The sequence below is a fragment of the Tenrec ecaudatus genome, chromosome 12 (assembly GCF_050624435.1).
Source record: "Tenrec ecaudatus isolate mTenEca1 chromosome 12, mTenEca1.hap1, whole genome shotgun sequence".
Classification (NCBI taxonomy): domain Eukaryota; kingdom Metazoa; phylum Chordata; class Mammalia; order Afrosoricida; family Tenrecidae; genus Tenrec; species Tenrec ecaudatus.
In genome coordinates, this window is record NC_134541.1 from 101,073,008 (window position 1) to 101,097,475 (window position 24,468).

General features: G+C 49.7%; 1 pseudogene; it reads left to right on the forward strand.

The window, feature by feature from the left end:
- Positions 1 to 951: 951 nt before the first annotated feature.
- On the forward strand, positions 952 to 22,648 carry LOC142422772 (transmembrane protein 256 pseudogene; annotated as a pseudogene).
- Positions 22,649 to 24,468: the final 1,820 nt, after the last annotated feature.

A 24,468-nucleotide genomic window follows, 5' to 3' on the forward strand; every position in this document is an offset into this window, starting at 1 on the left:
GTGAGGTGGCAGGGGTGTGGCAATGTCACAATCTGGCGGCTGATTTTAGTACACCCATTCTTAACGGGGGCGTAACAGGAGCCAAGGACACAGCAGCAAACTAGAGTGAGCTCCTTGCTTTGGGGGACTCTAAATTTAAAGCACTTCTTCATTTTTGGGTCACTTGCCATGTTATGATAAGACTATCTTGTGGGTAAATGCTTCCTCACATGTCAGTTGACCCACACTTCCAAGAACTCCTCCAGAGAGAAAGAAAACCATCAACCCCATTTCACAGAAGAAATAACGGAGCAGAGAGAGTGCCCTGGTGGCTTGGGTTACCAGTTGGGCTTCTAAATGCAAGGTCAGCAGTTTGAAACCACCAGCCACTCCTTGGGAGAAAGATGAGGCTTTCTACTTCTATAAAAAGTTAGTCTTGGAAACCCATAGGGGCAGTTCTACCTGCCCTATAGAGTCTCATGAATTGTCATGGACTCCATAGCAGTGGTGGGTTTGGGGTTTGTTTGTTTGTTTGTTTACTTAGCAATTCCTTGCAGAGTTCCCTCCTCCTGGTTCTAACAATGCACTCTGGGCTTGCTCAGTTGCAGATTCCCGCGCCTCTCACCTGGAGATTCAGGATCAACTGCCCTGGAGGAGGGCCAGGAGTCTGCATGGTACGGGCCCCCGTGGTTCCTCTGGGCAGATGAGCTTCAGAAATGCGGCCACACACTCCCCGTGGCCAGGTCAAGAAGAGAGCGGAGGCCCAGCTCCTCAGGGACCTGGGCATTTTGGCCTTCAGGCGGGGTGGCTCTTTCTTTGGGGTCTGCCTGCAGGAGCAGCAACGCTGGTCTCCACCTCTGGAGCCAGTAGTACACCCCCAGGTGTGACCAGCCAGACGTGCCTTCAGACACCTGCCAAATGTCACGGAAGGGCAGGCGATTCATTCCTTCTGAGAGCGCCTTAGCCAAGGACATGGGTCGGAGCCAACGCTTCAGGGTCTGGGAAGGTGAGTGCCCCTCACTGATGCAAACACACACGTAGCTGAAAAGAGGCCCATTTCCATGAAGTACCTGTGGTGTGCCTGAACCTTGGGCACCGCCGCCGAGTGGGAGCAGACAGAGCTCAGAGGGCCATGCCCACCATCGAGACAGAGCACAGAGGCAGCGATTGCCGGGGCGGGGAGGGGAAGAATCGGGGTTTCATCTGGGGTGAAGGAAGCGTGGAGGGCTTAGGGACAGATGCATTGCAAGTGTACCAGTGCTGCTGAAGCGCTCATGGTTCTCTTTATGTTCGGGGGATTTCTCTGAGGCTTTAAAAATATATATATTCCATTGCGTTTTTGGCGAAGGTGCACACAGCAGTGAGTTCCCACACCAGTGTCTGCACCTGAGCTTCCGTGGCTTCACCGCCTTCTCCACGAGGCGGGAGCGTTCTCACCATTTCCATTCTGGTGGGTCTGTTTCCATTCGTTGGTTTTCCTGCCCCCTGCCCTTCTCGTCTTGGATTCCAAGCCATTGCTGACCTGTTTGGTCTCTGTTGGGTTTTCGTGTTAAAGGAGTGCAGTGCTCACAGGTGAAGTTCATTATGTTTTGAGCCAACGTGTTGTCTAGCAGCCAGGCAGCCTCAAGGGCTAGTGGAGTTGGAGGTTTGCAGAGAGACTTGGGCACTCAGGGCGCCCCCAGGCCAGCAGATCCATTGTTGTTGTGCCGAGTGGCATGGTGGTCCTGGTGGAGTTCTTATCAGTGGGTCAGCCCCTGCAGCCAGCCCCTCGACCCTCCGACCCTCCGTTTATATATAGAGAGAGAAGGGTGGGCTGGCAGCTCTGGAACCTTGGGCGGCTCCCCTGTGGCATCTCGCTTCTCTGGAGTGGAAACCAGCTCGGTGGCACTGGGTCGGTTCTTGTTTTGTTTAGAAATTGGAGTTTGGGTCTTTGCTTCTCTCCCATTTTATCAGGACCCAACTATTACAGACACCTTGAGAAATAGTTAAAGTTTATTGTGCCAGCCTGGCCAATAAACACAGGTGGGGTTAATTGAAGGGCAGAGAGGTAAATGGCTCGGTGAGCCTCACCTTTCTAGTTCTCGGGTCTCTTGCTCTCTGATGGTCAGAGCAGGGTGCAGCTACCTTAGCCAGTTCCCTGCTTCAGCTGGCAAGGCTCACTTCCTGCAAGACATCCCTGAGGAGAAGCCACATGGACCTACTCCGATGCAGCCCTGGGTGCTGGAGCCGCCGTGTGGAAACAAACCCCTGCCAGTGCTGAGATGCTTACACGTTCACTGATTCAGCTTTCCTCCTGCAGTTGGCATCATTGTGTGTGCTTTGTGAGATGGAGGAGGACTTTGTGGATTAGTGTTGGACATAATGTTAGACTTGTGCAGCACTGGTTCGGGATGTTTTCTTGATGTGCACTTACCCTTTATATAAAATTCTTATACATATGAGTTTCTATGGATTTGTTTCTCTAATGTTCCCAGACTAACATACCTTGTTTTTTACTTTTGTTGTTTTTGGGTCCATTAATAAAAACTTTTTTGGGGTTAGGGGGGGAGCATTGGAGCTGATCGTGACTGCACAGTTCATTTTGGGGGTGATGAGGAATGATCTAGGATGGATGTTGTGGTGATTGTACAATTCCCCCTGGATACGATTGAGCAATTCAATTGTATGTTATGTAAATTACGGTATGTGCCAATAAAACTGTTGGGGAGGAAAAAAGAGAAAAAAAGTAAAGCAAAACAAAACCAATAACCTTTTTCTTGTGAATTAGTTAAAGGCTTACTAAGAGTTTATACAGAATCTGTTTCAGCCCATCCACGGCAGTCCTCTCAGTGGGCTGTCACCGACCCCCTCCTGCCTGAGCTTCCTCTTTCTATCCTTCTTCCGTTCCTCACCCTCTCTCCGGGGCCAAGGCTTATTTAGTTATCTTCAATGTCCACATGTGGGGTGGTTGGTGAAGTGGGGGCTGAGGGCTTATGACTGCGATGTAACTCGAATGGCTTAAAAAACGGTTTTTTTGGCGTATCATTCACCTATCAGGCAACTCAATAGTTCAGTCACACTAAGAAGAGTTGTACAATCATGACCACTGTTCCGTTAAGAACATTTTCTTCATGTGCTTACTGTCATTAGCTCCCCATTTCCCCCAACTTCCCCTGCTGTACCCACAAGAAACCGTTAATCTAGTTACTGTCACCGATCCTGGATTCTAGATACAGAAAAACATACAAACAAGAACAATCTCAAAGTAAAACCGGGAAGAACTTCAGTCCAAAGGAATGCAGAAACCATTGAACACTAGCACAGCTGTAAAATGGGTCAAAATGGCGATGAAATAGGTGCTGACATTTAACCTCATATGCAAGAATCCACTTTCCATGAAAGTGCCCTGCGTGAAAGCGAGGCGAGTCAATCGCTGGTCTATGGTCAGAGGGGACTCACTGGAGTCTTGATCCACGTATTCCACCTTCGCTTTTTTTTTCTTTTAACTGAGACAACTCTAAAATGGCATCAAAGGGGAGCTCAGATGACAAGATACTATATTTTAACCTGACTACATCTGCCATCGTCTACAACGTTGTGTCTGACAAACGGGCTGTTCACGTGGATTTTTGAATGAAGTAAGACTCTGCAATGGACAGATTTAAACTAGCAGGGGTCCACCCAATGAACAGTTGAAGGGCAAGGCGTGGAGCTTGAGGGGAACACTTGCAATTCACCGTCTTTGCAACTGGTGGTGTTCGGTGCGTGCTGGTGGAATTTGGGAGGGAAACGCAGAACTGAAAGCGGTTACTGTACCCAGAACTGTGCGTGACAAGTGGCTGGGGCAAGACACTGCCATCCCGGCTCCAAATTCCTCTCCTCCCAGAGGAGGCCGACTGGTCCTTCCAGCACTCTCGTTCAGCGCTAGGAAAATGGGCGCATCTGGAGGGAGCCCACAGAACACTATTGATCGTGCCAGACTACATGTGGGGCGGGCTCCCTTGGACTGTCCGGGGCAGCCTGTGGGTGAGCTGCTGTTGTTGGCATTGAGCTGGGCCAATGTACCATGACCCCATGTCCAACATGTCCAGCAGATGGGACCAAGGCCAGTCCTAGGCCATCTTCACCGCCGTCGGTCTGCTTGGGCCCAGTGTTGGGTAGACTCCTGCGTTGAGTGTCTTCTAACCAAGGGCTCCTCTTCCAGGGCTCTACCAGACCCTAGTCTGCTGTAATCTATCAGGTGTAGTGGGCTGACTTTCAGAAGCAGATCACCAGTCCTTTCTTCCTAGTCTGCCTTAGTTTGGAAGCGCTACTGAATCTGTCCTCTGTGGGTGATGCTGCCGGTCCTTAAAAATACCAGCAGCATAGCTCCCGGCACCACAACACCCACACCACCACAGTAGGGCGCGCTGACAGAGGGCAGGCGGGCTGAGCCAAGACTTGAAGCCCTCTGTCGGGGAATAGATGAGGGGATTGTTGTAATGGGTTGGGAATCAGCCACCGGGACCGAGCCTGGCTGGGCTGTGGGTAGAGCCTAGTGCGGGCATCCTGTCCTGCCGCCTTACTGCCACTGTCTGGTACCGGGGAACCCTTCCCACTCTGTGAGTTGTGACTCTGTAAGCTGGAGGTGGGGGAAGTCAGATGGGGTGGGATTGGAGTGGGGGTTGGAAACCTCTGCAACCTCCAGGCCCTGCCATCCCACCTCTGCAGATGCTTTAAGGTAAGTGGCCCAGATGGTTGGACCCTGGACCCAAGAGACGTGGATCAGTGTCTTCAAAGGACTCCTAGCATCTCCTGGGTTTGCTCTTGCATGGAGGAACAGGAGGGGCCCCAGGGCAGTGCGGCTCTCTAGAGACTTCCCAGGGACCACAGGGCCATGAGAAGCTTAACTTTGTCCCCTAGAATATTTTGCCTAAAATAAATGCAAGCTATATATACCATAGTGAATGAAGGGGGAAGTGCAGAGTGGAGACCCGAGGCCCAAGTGTCGACCACTGGAGATCTCCTCACAGAGGGGTTTAGGTGAGGAGACGGGTCAGTCAGGGTGCGATGTAGTACCAATGAAGAACACAGCTTTCCCCCAGATCCTGAATGCTTCCTCCCCACAACTACCATGATCCGAATTCTTCCTTGCAGGGCTCGATAGGGCAGAGATTGTACACTGGTGCATATGGGAGCTGGAGGCACAGGCAATCCAGGGTGGACGATACCTTCAGGACCAGGGGTGTGAGGGGCGAGGCTGGGAGAGTGGGTTGGAAAAGGGGAACTGATTAAAAGGATCCACATGTGACCTCCTCCCTGGGAGATGGACAGCAGAGAAGGGGGGGAGGGGAGACTCCGGATAGGGCAAGATATGACAAAATAACAATGTATAAATTTCCAAGGGCACATGAGGGAGGGGGGAGTGGAGAGGGAGGGGGAAAAAAAGGGGGACCTGATGCAGAGGGCTTAAGTGGAGAGCAAATGCTTTGAGAGTGATCAGGGCAAAGAATGTGCGGATGTGCTTTATACAATTGATGTACGTATATGTGTGGATTGTGATAAGAGTTGTATGAGCCCCTAATAAAATGTTTAAAAAATAAAAAAAATAAATGCAAGGATGACCAGCTGGCCCTTTAAAATTTTTAATTTGGTTGTTGGAGGCAAGTACACAGCAAACGCACAGCGATCCCGCCGTGTCTGCCGTGCAGTGCAGTGACTTGAGCCCCGTGACCTCCTCCTTCCAAGTCATCCGCCATCACCGTGGCCGCTGCGCCTCGGGGTCCCGTCCACACTTCCAGTTGCTGTTGTCACTCCAATCCCCTGGAGGTGGTTCTCGCAGGGCACAGTGCTCAAGGCAGACATTCCTTATGAGTAAAGCTAACCCATCGCTTGGTTTAAAGCCTTTAGCAGTATGTTCTTGATTTAACATGGTCACCGGCCAATGTTTTCAGGGGCTCATTCAGTCTACACTCCACAGGAATGTGAGATTCTGTTTTGTATTCCCCACCCCCTTTTGATCAGGATTTTCTGTAGAATCTTTGTTGCTCTCTCAACATAGATTTACTAAGCACATCATTTTAACATTTGATGAAAATACAGTGAAGCCCACTCTCCACTCCATGGTCTTCAGGCATTATGGTCAGTGGCCTCGGCTGCTCTGTTCACCCGGGGTTCATGCCCTCCTGTCTAGTGGCTCACTTCCATTGAGGGGACCCACCTACTGCCCAACTGCTCATCTATGCCTGCAGATGGCTGTTGGCCCTTCGGTTTTATGTAGACTTTTTGGTTTATTTCTTTAAACACAATACTCAATGTTGTTCAGTTTCTTTCTTTTTAAAATAATTTTATTAGGGCATCTTACAACTCTTATCACAATCCATACATACATACATTGTGTCAAACACATATGTAAATTTGTTGCCATCATCATTTTCATAAATATTTTCTTTCTACTGGAGCCTTTGGTATCAGCTCCTCATTTTCCCCCTCCCTTCTCCATCCTCCCTCCTCATGAACCTTTGATAATTTATACATTATTATTATTTTTTCATGTCTTACACTGACTGCTGTTTCCCTTTACCCACTTTTCTGTTGTCCAAGCCCCTGGGAGGGGGTTATAGATAGTTTATCTGTGATAAGTTCCCACTTTCCATCCCCACCTTTCCCTTACCCTCCTAGTATCGCTACTCTCAATATTGATCCTGAGGGATTATCTGTCCTGGATTCTCTGTGTTCCCAGCTCTGATCTGTACCAGTGTACATGCTCTGGTCTAGCCGGATTTGTAGGGTAGAATTGGGGTCATGATAGTTGGGGTTGGGTGGAAGGGAGAAAGCATTAAAGAACTAGAGGAAAACTGTATGTTTCAATGGTGCTATACTGCACCTGACTGGCTTGTTTTGGGTCTTTGAAGCCTGATACCTGATCCTATCAAGACCTTGTGATCACACAGGCTGGTGTGCGTCTTCCATGTGGGCTTTGTTACTTTTCAGTTAGATTGCCACTTGTTCATCTTCAAGCCTTTAAGACCCCAGACTATCTTCTGATAGCCAGGCACCATCAGCTTTCTCACCACATTTGCTTATGCACCCTCTTTGTCTTCAGCGATCATGTTGGGAAGGTGAGCATCACAGAATGCTAGGTTATTAGAACAAAGTGTTCTTGCATTGAGGGAGTACTTTAGTAGAGGCCCAATGTCCATCTGCTACCTTAATACTTAACATATAAGTATATCTACATAGATCTATTTCCCTATCGTTATATATAAATATATTTACATATGTACATGCCTATATTTAAGCCTCTATAAATGCTCTCGCCTGCTAGTTCTTTCCTCTATTTCCTTTTATTTTCTTCTTATCCCACTATCATGTTTGGCCTTCATTCAGGTTTCAGTTATTTCTCTCAGTTACATTGTCTTTGATAAAGCCCCACCAGGCATCCTATGCCCTCTTCAGCGTCTATTTTAGTTCCCTTGTTCTCTTATCCCTGGTTTGTTAACACCCACTTCCTTTTTTTCCCTCCCCCTCTCCTATGCACCCCCCATCCCCCGAACCGTAGGTCCTGTTATTTTCTCCTCTGGATTATTTATCCTGCCTAGCTTATCTAGATAGACATGCTGAGACAATAATAAGCACAAAAACAAGATAGAGCAAAACAAAACAAAAACCAAGGACAAAGAAAAAGAAAAGCCTATAAATAGCTCACGGTCTGTTTGTTGACCTTTAGGGGTGTTTTCCGGTTGAGTCTGATGGGGTGCCATGCCCAACCCCAAAGTCTATTTTTGGTGTTCCCTGGGGACTTCATAGCTTTGCTCCCCTTGCTGCTTGGTTGCACACCCTTAGCGTTTCGCCCTGGTGTGCTGGGGGTCAGATCGGGCACAATGCCCGCACTGTGCCTTCAGTGCTGTCCCTGGAAGCACTACAGGTCAGTGAAGGATGTCGTGTCTCGTGGTGGGGCTGGCCTTATGGTCCTCTCTGTGCATTGACTGCTCTGAGCAGGAATATCGTCCTCAGGGCTTGGTGAGCCAGGATGCGCTCCACTCTTTCCTTCCCCTTACTTTGCTCCTGTGTGCTCTGATCAGACGTGTCCCTCTCCCTGAGCTGTGGCTTCAGTGCTGCCCTCTGAAGTGCATTCTTCTTGGGGGAGGGGGTCCGTGTAGTTGGGATGGGGGCCGGCCCTGGTTGCTTAGTTTCGAAGCGACTCGGGGAATAGTTTCAGTTCACGCTTTGGAGGGCAGCTCTGGGGCATGGTCTTGAGGACTACAGCACATTCAGTCTGCACTATCCGAGGGTTTAAAGTTCCGTCCCTTGTTTTCCTCTCCATCAGTCAGGAGTCTATTGGGTCACAATGTTCAGTTTTGTGGTGCCTGGCTCCCTCTGGGTCTGATCTCAAGGTGCAAGATGCACCTTTATTGGGGTAACTAAGTTTGTGTTTCTCTATTCCACCCCACCCCTAAGTAGTTTATGAGATTGCTCTAAATAGATACTGCGTTCATTTATCATTCACTAATTATTATTATTTTAGTTCCTACCTTGGTATCATAGTGGTCATGTGTCGGGTTGCTAACCAAGAGGTCAGCTCTTTAAAACCACCAGCTGCTCCGCTGGAGAAGATGGGGCTTTCTACTCCCATGAAGAATGACAGTCTCGGATCCCTATTCTCCCTTACAAATCCGGCTAGACCAGAGGATGTACATACACTGGTACAGACAGGAATCAGAACCTCACTCTTTATTTGTCTTTCTCTCTCCTTTTAATTTTCTGCATTAAGTTACAGGCAATACAGTAACGCATACAGGTCACCAAAAAAAGATATATCAGGGTGTTTTGGGTATTTGTGTCTGTAGAAATAATATCTTCTTTTTGTTGTACCAGGGGATCAACCACATCACTTCATGAATAATTGACGCCTTTATTGAACAGCTGGTTCAAGAGGAGGTCATCACCCCGAAAAACACCCCTGACTCCGGACAAAGGAGCATGGGGTCTGTATAGTTCAGGCTTAACGGGGAGGGAGAAAATGCAGGCAGTTGGGCTTTTACTTATGGGGCAGGCAGGATACCAGGAGTCTGCAGACATCTGGAGAGATTCAAGGTCTGTCTGTCGGGAGAGTGGAGGGGAGGGAGGGGAGGAAGGACAGCTGGCTGCTGGCAGGGAGAGGTGGGGGCCGGGGTTGAAGGCAGTTTAAAGCAACATGGAGTTTCTCAAGCTAAGCTGGCAACTGCAAAATAGATGCACCCGTTTCACGCGTACTGGTCAAGGGTTTGGGTTACACCCAGGATGGGGCAGCCATCTCACGTTAGCTCAGAGCATTTCCTCACCTCTGTCTTGGGAGGAAAAACCCCAAACCCTAAGAAACAGTGTCGGGAAAAAGCAAACAGAACCGGATGAGTCGCCAGGGTGCAGTAAGGCATCGATGAAACACACTCTATTCCTCTGGTTCCTTGAGGCTTCCTCACCCCCCACCCCCACTACCATGACCCCAGTGCTGCTTCTCACTTCAGACTAGACCAGAACCTGTGCACAGGTACAGATGAGAGGTGGGAGCTCACGACACACAGAATCCAGGAGCAGGAGTGAGAATAGCGATACCAGAAGGGTAGGGGGAAGGGGGCCGAGGAAGGGAGAAAGGGGGAACTGATGACAATGATCGATACATAAGCATGCACCTCTCTCCGGGGGAAGAACAACAGAAAACATGGGGGGAGGGTGTGAGATGGAAATAATAATAATAATATACAATCTATCAGGGGGTTACGAGGATGGGGGGACGGAGGGGGAAAAAGAGTTGCTGATACTAAGGGTCCAATAGAAAGTAAATGTCTAGAAAAGAACGAAGGCAACATATGTACAAATTCGCCTGATGCAAGCGATGTATGGATTGTGACAACAGTGGTAAGAGTCTTCAATAAAATGAAAAGCGAAAACAGAACCTCCTCGGGAGAAAGAGGGCTGGACCAAGCCTCGGGCCGGAAGTGCTGGAAGCCTCCAAGTTCTGTAGTTGTGCCCACAGCCACGTCTGCTGCCCTCCTGACCAGCCTCGCAGAGCAGCAGGGCACACAAGGCCCTAGGCCTCCCCTTCGTCCCCTCCAGGATGAAGAGACACTACCACCCACCCCCCAAACCAGTCCATAGCTCCCTCCCTCCTAGCTGGGGTGCGGTTGACCTGCCTGCAGGTGTAGGTCTGATGGGCTGAGTCTTGGTCCTGGAAGCCCCTCTCCCCCTGCCCTGACCAACCTCAGCCCTCCTCCCAGGGCAAGAAGTCTGCCTTCAGGACTGCTCAGAGGCCCCCACAGAGGGAGGCAATGACACCAGCCACAGGTTCCAGGTCTCGTCCTGTTGGTGACCCCGACTTTGGGGATGAGGACCCAAAGCTGCAACCCAGTTCTGGCGAGGGACAGGGGTGGCACCCACACAGATTTTGTAGCTGTGTGTCTGTTTACCTGCCCCTCCCCTGCACCCTGGCAGCCTTATCCTTGACAGGGCGCCCAGGCAGGTACAGCTGGCGAACACACAGAGAGCCGGCCGGAGTCCTGAGTGGCAGGCGACTGGATTATGCGCAAAGGGTTTTATGTTTTGGGGGCATAACTGAAGATAGTTAACAGCCCTCTGGCCAGGTGGCCACTCTGTGACACTTTTACCAGGAGGCTTCAAAAGGTGCGTGGGAAATTTTCATTGTCTATTCCTTTGATGCCTCCACTGAATTTCTGAAAGCCCTTTGTGTTTAGTTACTGGAGCCTTGGTGGCGTAGTGGTTACGTCTTGGATTGATGACTTCAAAGTCAGCAGTTTGAAATCACCAGCCACTCCGCAGGACAAAGACAGGGCTTTCTACTCCGTAAAGAGTTACAGTCTCAGAAATTAACCCAGACAGTTCTTCCTACCTGGTGGGCTGCTAGGAGTCAATCTCGACTGGAGGGCCGTGGGCTGCTTATTTATTTATTTTTTGGTTTTGTGTTTCATTGGCCTTGCTAACGAACTTCAGGATGATCTAGGGCCACGGTATCTGGTATAAATAGAATGCCAGTATTTAGTTTTTTAATTTCTAGTTAAACCAAAGCCAAACATACTGCCGTCCAGCCAATTCAGACTCGACATGACCCAGTAAAGCAAACATGGCCAGATGAAATTAATTTGTGATCCTATGTTTTCACCCAATGTAGGCAGAACATCACTAGGAAATATAATTAGCGAAAAGGAATGGATGAGTTTTACTTGATCTTCTTTGTAAAGGGCCCAGCAGTAACGCGAAGGTTCTCAGCCATCGCCAGCATCTCTAACCCCTTCTCCATCTGCCCCCCCAGCATCATGTGACGCCTCACCTTCTGCCCTCTCATAGTCATTCTGCCGGGGCCACACCTAATCAAGGCGGGATTGGGGGGGGAGCACAGGCTCCTTTTAGACATTAATAATAATTTATTTCTGTCCCCAAAGTTTATTAACGCGGGATTCCTTTGTTCTCTCCCCTCTGACGTTCTTCACCTTCTCCTGTGGCCGCAAGCCGTCATCCTCTGTCTCTCCCTCTCTCTAGCCCTCCCTCTCTTCATGCCCCTCACCCTGTCCCTTGACGCTCATTCCATTCCATTCCAAACACCCGGGAAGATCGCTAACACTAATAAAACCTGTTCATTAAAACCCACACTCCCGGCTCACTTTCCCTTTACCCTCGTTTGAAAGTCGGTGGGTATTTTACGCTCCGAGCATATTTCAATTGTTATCAGAAATACTTGATCTGGGTTTGGGCTTCCTAAATTTACAGTTGAAAAAGTCCATCAACCTACTTAAATTGGCTTGCAACACACTTGCTTATTTGAATGTCCGTAACCATTTCCCCGAGTTGGGTTTGCTTTTACCTTTGAGTTAATCGCAGTGAAATAAAAAGCTGCCCTGTGGATGGATGGGAACAGGTGGGGGAGATGGCTGTAGGGAGGGAGGTAGCAAAGCTGTGGTGTTGACTGGTGTCTTCTTTGGCCAGTGCTGCAGTAACAAATACACGCTGTGGCTTCAGGGAGCAGAAGGTCAAGAAGCTGCAGTTTTGAACTCCGGGTGTAGCTCTAGGGGGTGTAGCTCTAGGGGGCAAACCCTCGTCTCTTTCAGCTTCTAATAGCCACCGGCACTCCTAGGGTTAAGCTGATCTTTCTCCTTCTTTCCCTGTTCTTCCTCTTCCCCCCTGTGTGTGACTAAGTCTTTTCACAAGTCAGAAGTGATTAGGTTTCGGATCCATCCTGGTGGTGCTGTGGGCTATGTGTTGAGATGGAGAAAGAAGAAACTTTCTACTCCCTGAAAGAGTTACCGTCTCGGAATCCCACAGGGGCAGTTCTACCCTGCCCTGTAAGGTTGCTATGAATCAGAATTGACTTGGTGACAATGAGCTTGGTTTGGCGTTTTGGAGGTGCTATTGGGTAAGCATTGGATTGCCAGCTATAAGGTCGGTGGTTCAAACCCACCATCTACTCTGAAGGTATATGAGGAGGCTAACTCCTCTCATAAAGATTTACAGCCTTGGAAATCCTGCATCACCTCTGTGAGCTGACATCCATTCAATGGCAACGGCTTTTGGTGTTGGTTGGGATCCACCCTACCACAGTACGGCTCCTTAACAGAACCACAGAAAACCTTCTTTCCCACCAAGGTCACGTGTGTAGGTGTGGGAGCAGATTGCCTTACGATGGATTCTGAGAACGGAATATGTGCCAGTTTCTGAATGTGGAGATATTGGTGCTAAAGTCTCTGAACGCAGAGAACCCGTGCTTCTGAGTAACAGAGTGCATTCAGTCTGGACCGCGTTCTTTCTTGAAGTAGTGCAGGGCTGCCACCTTTCTGGTTTAGGCAGGGCCTGTGGCAAGGAGCTGACTGCTCACCCCGGGAAGCCGAGGCACCAGATGGTTTGACCTTCATCTAAGGTAAAGTGGACACTCTCCCTCCGGTTCCCTGGTAGGCTGCTGAAACACAGCATTCTGCAAAATATCCGTTCTACTCTCTGTTCCTGGATTTATCTTCCCCTCCGGACCATACACAAAATGACTAAAATATTAATGCTTCTTTGTTTGCCTTCAGATAATGATGAACCAACCCTTTGTGTGAGAGCTGGTCACAGGCGGCAGGGTACACGACACATTCTGAATAAAAGCCTGCCTGAATAAAGACCTGGGCCTGGGAATCCCTTCTCCTTGAGCCCCCTACACCCCAATGCTGTCTCTTGCCTTTCATCTGTACTCTATTTTCTCAGTTGCAGCTGAGCCCCTCTTGTTCCCGATCCATTTGTGAGCTGGCTCTTACATGTTGGTTCTGGGGTTAGGATGTGCACATATTTGGGGAGCTGCAGCTCAGTCCCTCGTGACTGGGATAAGGAGCATCCATTCCCTTTGATTCCCTGGCTATAGAGATGACACAGGTGATATGCCACCAGACAACGCCATCAAAACTAAGGGGGGCATTCCAGACCCCTCCCCAGAGTGGTGTGGGGGCTGATTCATCATCACGTGAAGCTCAATGTCTTCCCTCCTCCTTTTGAAGATGGTTACTGTAGTAAAAACAGTTTCTACACGTGTAATCCAGCAACCTTGACTACGTTCAAGCTGTGCCCCCATGATCACTAGCCTTTTGCAGACGATGCCCACCCCCGTTCACGTTACATCAATAGACCTGAAGCAATGCCCCCGCCCCGCCCCCTTCCACCTGTGGTAACCACTCCTCACCTTTAGTTTCTGCATATTGTTCACTTAGACATGTGAAATCCCACAGCATTGGCCCTTTGGTGACGACTTACTCCATGCCTCACGAGGTGTTCCAGGTTCATCCACGGCGTGGCAGCGCCTGGACTTCATTCCTCCCTGTGGTCGAGGGGTATTCCATGGTGTGTGCTGGTACATAGAAAAAAGTCCTTAAAATTATAGATCTACATATAGATATATAATTTAGACATATTTGAGATAATGTGGTTTGTAAGTGTGCTGGTACTTTTAAAAATATATCATTTTTTTCCTGTGGTTATTAAGTACTTGAACTCTGGAAGGGGGAGATGTGGCTGGGCAGAATATTCCCGGGGGCCTGACTTCTGGAGCCTGGGGCTGGGCTGACGGGGGCGGGGTGGGGGGCTCTTCAAGCAGGAGCAGACGAGCAGGATTCTGGGGTTGTGCACGGCAAGATGGCCCGAGAGCCTGCACTTATAATTGTGTTAAATTGGATGCTCGAGTCCAAATTATTAAAAAATGGGAAGAGAAATAGATTTGGGCAATGTGGTTTTATCCGTTGATATTCTGCTTTGATCCTAAGAAGATTTTGTTGGAGGAGTTCCCCTCTAGGTGGGGCTGAGGTGGACTGGGAGGGGTGGGCGCATGCAGACCGTGTCCCATTGTTTCTAAGGGTCTGGACAAACCTCTGTGAGCTGCTCCTCTTCCAAACAAAAAGCGTGCTGTTTTCCTGGGATTCAGCAGGCTGCCGGGCTGCGGTCCTGGGGGAGGTCCTGAGCAGGGAGTGCTGTGGGAGAGTCTGAGTGTGCAGATGGCTGCAGGCCACCCTATGGCTGAGCGCTGGGAGGGCGTGGGAGGTGTCCTCCCTGGTGGATGGTCCAGACAGTGGGCCAAATGAAGGGCAGCTAGAACTGAAATTGGGTGAAGGGGGGGAAAGCCGCAGTTGAATCTCCCAGACCCTGAGCATGGGGCTGGGATGAAGGAGAGGGAAACCTCCTGACCCACCCAGGGAAGAGGTTCTGGGGATCACCATGGACTGAAGATTCAGCAGTCTGAGGTACGGGACCATGGGGATACCTGGCTCGAGTCTGTTTGTACTTGACTGTCCACTGTAGCTTAGACAGCAGGATAAATGAGACAAAATGTCGTGAGATCTACCAAGAATCAGCTGGCACTCAGGGCACCAGCTACCACTATTCACTGTTGCCGCTGCTTGGCCCAGCTTTTGCCAGTTTGTCCATCCATCCGCCCACGCGTCCACACACACATGCGTCCATCTTTTGCCCATGGATGCCAGCACAGTGGTGGGGACTGCGGTGGAGGTGGGGGCTGCGGTGGAGGTGGGGGCTGCGGTGGAGGTGGGGACTGCGGTGGAGGTGGGGGCTGTGGAGCCAGCGCCTCCATACTCAGCAGCTCTCTGCTCTTGGGCAAGTCCCTTAAAGCTTTTGTGCCTCTGTGACTTCATCTATAGAGGGATCTGATAATGGCACCAATCTCACGGGATTGTTGGAAGACTGAATGAGCTGATTGTAGTGAAACCACTTGAATATATGAAATTAGATAAAAATAAAGACTACAAACAACTCACACACGCCAAGGACGCTGTCTTCCTTGGATCCGCAACCAATGCTCTTGGAAGCAGCAGCCTGGAGATCACAGGACACATCGCACGGGTCAGTCTGCTGCACACGGTCTCTTTAAAGCGCTGTAAGCAAGGATGTTACTTTGAGGACTACAGTGCGCCTGACCCATCATGCAAAATATATATATATATATATATATGTGTGTGTGTGTGTGTGTATATGTGTATATGTATTTATGTATATATACCATATTAAATGAAGGGGGAAGTGCAGAGTGGGGACCCAAGGCCCAAGTGTCGGCCAATGGATATCCCCTCATAGAGGCGTTTAGGAGAAGAGATGGGTTAATTAGGGTGCGAGGTAGTACCGATGAAGAACACAGCTTTCCCCCAGATCCTGGATGCTTCCTCCCCCCAACTACCATGATCCGAATTCTACCTTGCAGGCCTGGATAGGACAGAGGCTGTACACTGGTACATATGAGGGCTGGAGGTACAGGGAGTCCAGGGTGGATGATACCTTCAGGACCAAGGGTGTGAGGGGCGATGCTGGGAGAGTGGAGGGTGAGTGGGTTGGAAAGGGGGAACTGATTACAAGGATTCACATGTGACCTCTTCCCTGGGAGAGGGACAGCAGAGAAGGGGGGAAGGGAGACTCCGGATAGGGCAAGATATGACAAAATAACGAGGTATAAATTACCAAGGGCACATGAGGGAGGGGGGAGCGGGGAGAGGGGAGGGAGGGGGAAAAGAAAAAAAGAGGACCTGATGCAAAGGGCTTAAGTGGAGAGCAAATGCTTTGAGAATGATTGGGGCAGGGAATGTATGGATGTGCTTTTTACAATTGATGTATGTATATGTATGGATTGTGATAAGAGTTGTATGAGTCCCTAATAAAATGTAAAAAAATAAAAAATAATAAAGTGCGCCTGACCCAAGCCATGGTGTTTTCAGCCGTCTCATATGCACATGAAAGTGGGCATTGAATAAGGAAGAGCGGAGAAGAATCAGTGCCAAGAAGAATACTGAAAGTGCCATGGACGGCCAAAGGAACCAAGCAAATCCGTCTTGGAGAAGCACAGCCGGAATGCGCTTGGAGGCAAGAATGGTGAGACTTCAGCGTCTGTGGGGGCAAAGCTGTTGCTCCTTGGGCAAATGTGACAGGACCACCGCCTTCCATGGCCCAGGCCCGGCCCTGTGAGAAAATGCTGCCAGCTCAACCATGGGCGTGTACGACGCACTGCATGGCCTGACTCTCGCCTGAAATAAAGTGGACACTTTCCCTCCTGCTCCCTGGGAAAGCTGCTGAGACGCAGCTTTCTACCATGTGTCAAGTTACTTCCTGTTCCTGACTTCTCTTCCCCTCCGGCCCCTGGATGAATTGACTGATGTGTTATTGTTTCTTTGTGTACCCTGAGATAATTGTGAACTTGTCCCCTGTGGCAGGCTCTGTGACAAGGCGGGCACATAAACCTGCCTCAAATAAAGCTGCAGACCAGGCAGTGTCTCGACTCCACCGTCCCCTCGCCTCAACGTTGCCTCTTGTCTTTATCTCTTCGTATGTCTTTCACACGGGACACTGGGCCCCTCTTGGACCCTGTTCATTGTGAGAGCTGGTTTCCTTTCGGCATGTTATTAGGAGAGACCGGTCCCTGGAGAGGGCCAGCATGCTGGGTAAAGTGGAGGGGCAGGAAAAAGACGTTCAACAAGATGGGTTGATGCGGCGGCTGCGACAGTGGCTTCAAGCATACGAGCCACGGTGAGGATGGCAGTCTATTCTGTTGTCCCCGGAGTCTGCGAACCGGAATGGACTCGATGGCACCGAACAATAGTAACACGTCGATGGCAATCCCCGCAGACCACACTCTGCTCACATGTATCCACGAGAATCTAAATATCCCTTTGCCCACTCATTCTAGTCCCTTCTGGGGACCAGACACTTTGCAGGACATGGGGATACCCTGTTAAGAAAGACAGCCAAAATCATTTGCAAATTGTAGGAGAGTTACAGAGGAAATAAGTTGCTGAGACAGGAACTAACAGGGTGGTCAGGAAGGGAGGGACATTGACACTGGGCTTTAAAGAGCCCGGGCTGTGAACAGTGGGAGGAGAGGGTTCGGGCAGCGGGAAGAGTGTGTGCAAAGGCTCTGAGCTGAGAAGAAAAATGGGGGTGGCTGGAAGGTGAGATTTTGAGGGACTGGCCAGAGGAGTCAACAGAGCCCAGCTTTGGGGGACCTCACAGGCTGTGGTGAGGATCTTATTAAGGAGGACTTAGGAGCTGTTAAGCAGAGGGATCTGATTTATGCTTTTGAAAGATGACTGGGTAGAGAATGAATCTGTGGATCTGGGGAAGGTAGGCACCTGCAGTCATCCAAGCAAACCAAGATGTAACTGTGCCCAGGGTGTTAGCTGTGCAAACAGACCAGTGGATGATGAGAGAGTGAGAGACAGATGGAGGGATGGAGGGACAGAGTGGGGGACAGTGAGGGACAGATGGATGGGAGAGTGAGGAACAGAGTGAGGGACAGATGGATAGAAAGCTAGATGGATAGAAGGGAAAGAGGTAGGAGGGTGGAAGATGGATGGATTGATGTAGAGGATGGATGGATGGGTGGGAGGATGGATGGATGGGTGGGAGGATGGATGGATTGATGTGGAGGATGGATGGGTTGATGTGGAGGATAGATGGATGAGTGGGAGGATGGATGATTAATGTGGAGGATAGATGATATAGATATGGGTGGGGGATGGATGGGTATGGGGGTAGTCAGCCTCCCAAAACTAATCACAGGTTCGGTAGGCTCAATTGTACACTTAAGATATATAAAGATTATAGTAAAGTCCTAGAGAAATTGGAGAGATAGGAGAGAGAGTAACATAAAGAAGTCAGGCGAGGTAGTACCGATGAAGAACACAGCTTTCCCCCAGATCCTGGATGCTTCCTCCCCCCAACTACCATGATCCGAATTCTACCTTGCAGGGCTGGATAGGGCAGAGGCTGTACACTGGTACATATGAGGACTGGAGGTACAGGGAATCCAGGGTGGATGATACCTTCAGGACCAAGGGTGTGAGGGACGATGCTGGGAGAGTGGAGGGTGAGTGGGTTGGAAAGGGGGAACTGATTACAAGGATCCACATGTGACCTCTTCCCTGGGAGAGGGACAGCAGAGAAGGGGGGAAGGGAGACTCCGGATAGGGCAAGATATGACAAAATAACGAGGTATAAATTACCAAGGGCACATGAGGGAGGGGGGAAAGTGGAGGGAGGGGAAAAAAAAAAGAGGACCTGATGCAAGGGGCTTAAGTGGAGAGCAAATGCCTTGAGAATGATTGGGGCAGGGAATGTATGGATGTGCTTTATACAATTGATGTATGTATATGTATGGAAGGTGATAAGAGTTGTATGAGTCCCTAATAAAATGTAAAAAAAGAAAAGAGGAGGAAAAAATGATTAGGGCAAAGACTGTACAGATGTGCTTTATACAATTGATGTATGTATATGTATGAACTGTGATAAGAATTGTATGAGCCCCTAATAAATTGTTAAAATTAAAAAAAAAAAAGAAGTCAGACACATTCCATGGTAGTAAGCTCACCTCCTGGACGGCCATGATCTCAACAGCCAGGTCCGCACACAGCACAGACAGAGAGGGCAGAAGAAAGCGGAAAAGAGAAAGAGCGATTTATTGCTAACCAAGGCTTATATATCTTTTGGGGGTGTGCAAGCCCCCTAATTACAGGTAAAAACATATGTCGCAGGAAGGGGTTGTACAATAGGCACAGACATCACAGGAAAGAAATGTAAGTAGGCACACATGTAACAAAAAGGGAATAAGCTAGGGGCGTACATGTAGTAGGAAGGGGAGGGACTAAGGGGATACATTGACGAAAAGGGCAAACCCTAAACTCCATGTGGCAGCCTAACCTCGGTCACCGTTGAGTGGGCTTGACCTCCCTGGACTCTCCTTAAAAAAACCAATCTATCCTTATCAGAAGGGAGTGGGCCCTGCTTCGGGTGGGGCAGCCTATACAGTCTAATTGCTCTAAATGGCTAATAACCCTCATGGAGCATAACCTGGAACCTACTTTTGTTAACCTCCAAGTGTATTCACCATGTGTAGCAAGGAGCTAGGTTTGGCATGTATTTGGGGAAACAACTTTGGAAAAATCTTTCTGTATCCCATAGATGGATTGGTGTGGTGGATAGATGGATGGGTGGGAGGATGGATGGGTTGATGTGGAGGATGGATGGATGGGTCAGGGGATGGATGGGTTGAAGAGGATAGATGGATGGGGTGAGGTAGAGGATAGATGGGTAGGAGGATGGATGTATTGATGTGGAAGATAGATGGATGGGCGAGTGGAGGGGTAAATGGACAGACAAATGGAGGGTGGGAGGGATAGATGGAGGCCCACGTTTGTTGAAGGAGTTGACAGAACTTGTTGACATTGGGTGTGGGGGTAGTAATAAGGGAAGAGAGGAAGCAAAAATGACCTCCTGGTTACCAGCTTGAGAAGTCACTTGTGCCAGGACCCAAGATGAGGAAGAGCACGTTGGAAGAGTCGGGAGAATCGCACCCCGCACTCTGAGGGTGAGAGGGCTGGGCCTTTCTCCCTTGGCCCCTGGGCTCTTTCATGAGCAGGTCGGTGGCCCGTGGGATGGAACTAAGCCATGCCTCCTTCCAAGCTTGCCCTGCTTCCATCTGATGTGTGATTTTGGAACTCTGATTCTCCAGTGTAAAGGATGGCCTTCTGCATGACCAAGTGAGTCTCTGTGACAGCAGGAATTTTTAAAAAATCATTTTATTGGGGACTCGTACAGTTCTTATCATAATCCATATATCCATCCATTGTGTCACGCATATTTGTTGCCATCATCATTCTCAGAAAATTTGCTACTTGAACCCTTAATGTCAGCTCATTTTCCCCCCTTCCTCCCCATTCTCCCCTCCCTCATGAACCCTTCATAATTCATAAATTATTATTATTTTGTCATATCTTACACTGTCCGACATCTCCCTTCACCCACTTTTCTGTTGTCCATTCCCCCGGAAGGAGGTTATATATAGATTCTTGTAATCAGTTCCCGCTTTCTACCCCACCTTCCCTCCAATCTCCAGGTATTGCCACTCTCACCACTTGTCCTGAAGGGGTCATCTGCCCTGAATTCCCCATGTTTCTAGTTCCTATCTGTACCAATGTACATCCTCTGGTCTAGCCATATTTATAAGGTAGAATTGGGATCATGATAGGTGGGGGAGTAAGCATTTAAGAACTAGAGGAAAGTTATATGTTTCATCGTTGCTACACTGCACCCTGACTGGCTCATCTCCTCCCCGTGACCCTTCTGTAAGGGGGTGTCCAGTTGCCTACAGATGGGTTTTGGGTCTCCACTCTGCACTTACCCTCATTTACAATGATATGCTTTTTTTGTTCTTTGATGCCTGATACCTGATCTCTTTGACACCTCATGGTCACACAGGCTGGTGTGCTTCTTCCATGTGGGCTTGTTAGATCTCTCTGGGGATAGATATACCTTGGTCCTTGGCTCCAAGTGAGAAGGAATTCACGCCAAAGTCTGGTTTGTGATCCGAGTGAGTTTTATGAGCATTAGAAGTTCCAGGTTTTACACGGCACCCACAGGGCTCCTCACGAATTTGCAGCCTGCCTGGAAACTGCTCGCACAGTCACGCAAAGTTCCGCAAAGTCTCTCTGTCGACTCGGGGCTCCTGCCTTTTCAAGGAATCCGTGGGGAGGTATGGTGGATGATCCCTGGTAGACCCCATTGACTGAATTGAATTCACCTGGCCTAAGTGGGCCAATCCAGGTGCAGCACCCACCCATGCATACCCAGCGGGAAACCCGAACCTCTGAGCATGTGCAGTGTGCCACTCCTTTGTTTCTGTAGCTCAGACCTCTGGGAATGCATAATGGATGCCCCAGCACCTGCGCTAGACTACCTAACAGGCTTTGTTTCTTCTGAGCTAGATGGCCACTTATTTATCTTTAAGCCTATATCTTTTGATAGCCGGGCACCATCAGCTTTCTTCACCACATTTGCTTAAGTACACGTCTTCAGTGATCGTGTCAGGAAGGTGTGCATCATGGAATGCCAATTTAATAGAAAAACGTGTTCTTGCATTGAGTAAGTACTTGAGTGGAGATCCAATGTCCATCTGCTGCCTTAATACTAAACCTATAAATATATGCATGTAGATCTATTTCCCCACCATCCTATATAAATTTATTTCCATATATACATGCCTGTATTTAGACCTCTATAAATACCCTTTGTCTCCTAGTTATTTTGTCTGTTTCCTTTTACTTTCCTCTAGTCCCACTATCATGCTCAACCTTCATTTGGGTTTCAGTAATTTCTCTCAGTTATATTGCCTTTGCTGAATCCCTACCAGGCCTCTCACACCCTCCTTGCCACTAATTTTGGATCACTTGTTGCTCCCCTGTCCCTGGGTTGGTCAGCAACCCCTCCTACCCCTCTCCCATGTTCCCCCGGAACCATCAGTCCAGTTGTTTTCTCCTCCTGACTCTTCATCCAGCCTATCTTATCTAGATAGACCTGCAGAGATAATAATATGCACCCAAAACAAGGCATAGCAAGACAAGGCGATGAATGTGAACACAGCATGACAACAAAAAAGAAAACCAATGACCCAAGAAAGAATAAATTAATTAAGGGGGAAAAAAGAAAAAGAAAACATTTTAAAAAGAAAGAAAAATCTGTAAATAGATCAAGGTCTGAATTTTGACCTCTAGGTGTATCCTCCAGTAGAGTCTGATGGGGCGCCACACTCTGGCCCCGAGTCTATCCTTTGTACTCCCTCGGGAACTCCCTGCTCTGCCACAGGCCTTTAGTGTTTTGCCTCGGTGTCGCAGGGTCAGTCTGGGCCAGTCCTGCCACTTAGTCTCTGTCCCGACACTGAGTGTTGTCCCCACAGGGCTCTGGGTCAGAGACAGTAGGTTTGATCGTTCTTGTTGGAGCCCTGGTGGTGTAGTGCTTACATGTTGGGCTGCTAACTGCAAGGTCAGCAGTTTGAAACCACCAGCAGCTCTGAAGGAGAAAGATGAGGCTCTCTACTTCCATAAAGAGTTGCAGTCTTGACCCCGTTCTCCTGGAGCATGACCATCTACAGCCACGGCTGGATTGGGGGCTGCTTTTAGGTGTCCGGGCGCTGTGTCCGGAGCCAGGGCCTTAGGCATGGCCTCCTACAGGACCTGCGGAAAGGAGCTCTTTGAAAAGGCCAGCAAACACCACTTCTTACACAGCCTGGCCCTACTAGCTGTGTCCCCACTGGAATCCCCTCTTCGGCACCAGCTTTCATGACCAGGCTCTGAGTGCAGACCGGAGCATCCAGCGAGTCGCCCCCGTAGGAGGGAGCCCGGTCATTTTGGGCTGGCTTGCCTTAGCCCTTTGAACTCTTTTAGAGTTAATATCTGAGTAAAAAATTTTTTCTAGAGTTGGGACAAAGAGAGGATTAAAAGAGCAAAAGAAAAAAAAAGAGTTACAGTCTTGTGAACACACAGGGGCAGTTCTACCCTGTCCTACAGGGTGGAGGTGAGTCAGCATTGGCTCAGTGGCAGGGCGTTTGGTTTTCGGTGTGGGGGGAGGGTGTTTGGGCCAGGGAGCAAAGCTGACCTGCTGCAGGAGGTGACCAGGGACAATCCCTGAGGGCTTGGCCTCCACCCAGAGAACAAGACCAGTTCTACAAAGGCTACACATTCACACTCATTTCTCCCGGTGGAGCAGATGAAAGGACCTTGGGGCACATTCTTGGCAGGGGGTGGCAGGGGGAGGGAGGAGAGAGGCAGGCAGGCATTTGGGGAACATGAGGTGTGGTTGTCATTGGGTGTGATGAAATTGACATGGATATGTTCATTCAACATCAAGCCCTTGGCGAAATAGAGCAATAGCCTCTCTGCTTCCTAAGTCAGCTCTTCCCCAGAGTAATTACCCTGCTGGCTTCTTCTACCTGGAGGTTGACTAGTTTTCCAATTTTGCCCTCTACAAAGTGCAAGATTTCTTCTCTCCCTCCTTTTCTCCCCGTCTTCCCTGTCTCCATGACTCTCCCCCCACCTCCCAACACACACACACACACACACACACACACACACACACACACGTAAAGACAGGCTGCTAAGGTGTAGATCACTGCTGTGTGGCTTTGGGGAAGTAACTAACCTCTCTGATCCTCAGTTTCACTGTAAAATGGGAATCATAAGTATACCCACTTAGGAGTTTATGACGAGGATAAATGGATTTGTGTCTATCAGTGGGGCTGTCTGGTGGTGTCTGGAGGCATCTGTGGTGGTCACCACTGGGGGCACTGGGATAAGGGGCAACTGGTGGGCAGGGTGCCACTAAATGCCTGGCAGTGCACAGGGCACAAACACCTGGCCCGGCATGCCGCTAGTGCCAGAAGTCGAGAACCTGATGCATTTCCAGCTCTGGAAGGGGGCCCGGGCATGAAACACGGACCAACATTAAGGAATATTGGTATTTTCGGCTCTGCTTTCTTTTTCACCTGCAGGGGGCCTGTAGTGCCCAGCCTTTCTCCAAGCTGAGAGGAGGCAGGTCACAGCCTGGCTGAGTAGGGAGGGGAGAGCAAGACAGCCTTTCACCCCGAAAAAGCTGAGGTCTCAGAAAATGGGTGGTGGTTTGTCACGATGACTCTGGCTCTCTGTCCAGGCTCTCATGGCAGGGGGACCCTTCTTCCCCGCGAGCAACACATACACTGACCACCAGTGCCAGGACGGGCCTACAGGGGGCACTAGCGAAGCACACCGCCTTGGACCCCGAGGGCTGGAGAGTCTGGCTGCGCTTGTTCCCTGTCAGATGGCCTATGGCGAGTGACTTGTGCGAGATGGCGGTCTTGTGGGTGCGGGAGAAGGCACGGGCAAACCTGCAGCCCCCCACAGTTTACAATTGATCTAATCCATAGAAAGGACCTGTCTGGAGACTCTCAAGGGCCGCAGGTGAAGGCTCTAGAGAGGTGTGAGCCCAGGCTGCCATTTGCATTGTACGCAGGTGCCCCAGAGGGCCCAGCAGGACACGGGAGTGAGGGTGGCCTGGGATGGGACCATCTGTGTCCTAGGGAGGGCTGGTAGGTTGCAGAGGGGAGTGGTCGATCCCAGCCAAGGCCCTGTGGACAGGGAGAAGAGTGGGAGGTGGGAACAGGGCCTGGATGGGCCTCCAGGCCTTACGTGGCCCTTTTGAGCTGAGCTGGGCCTCACAGTG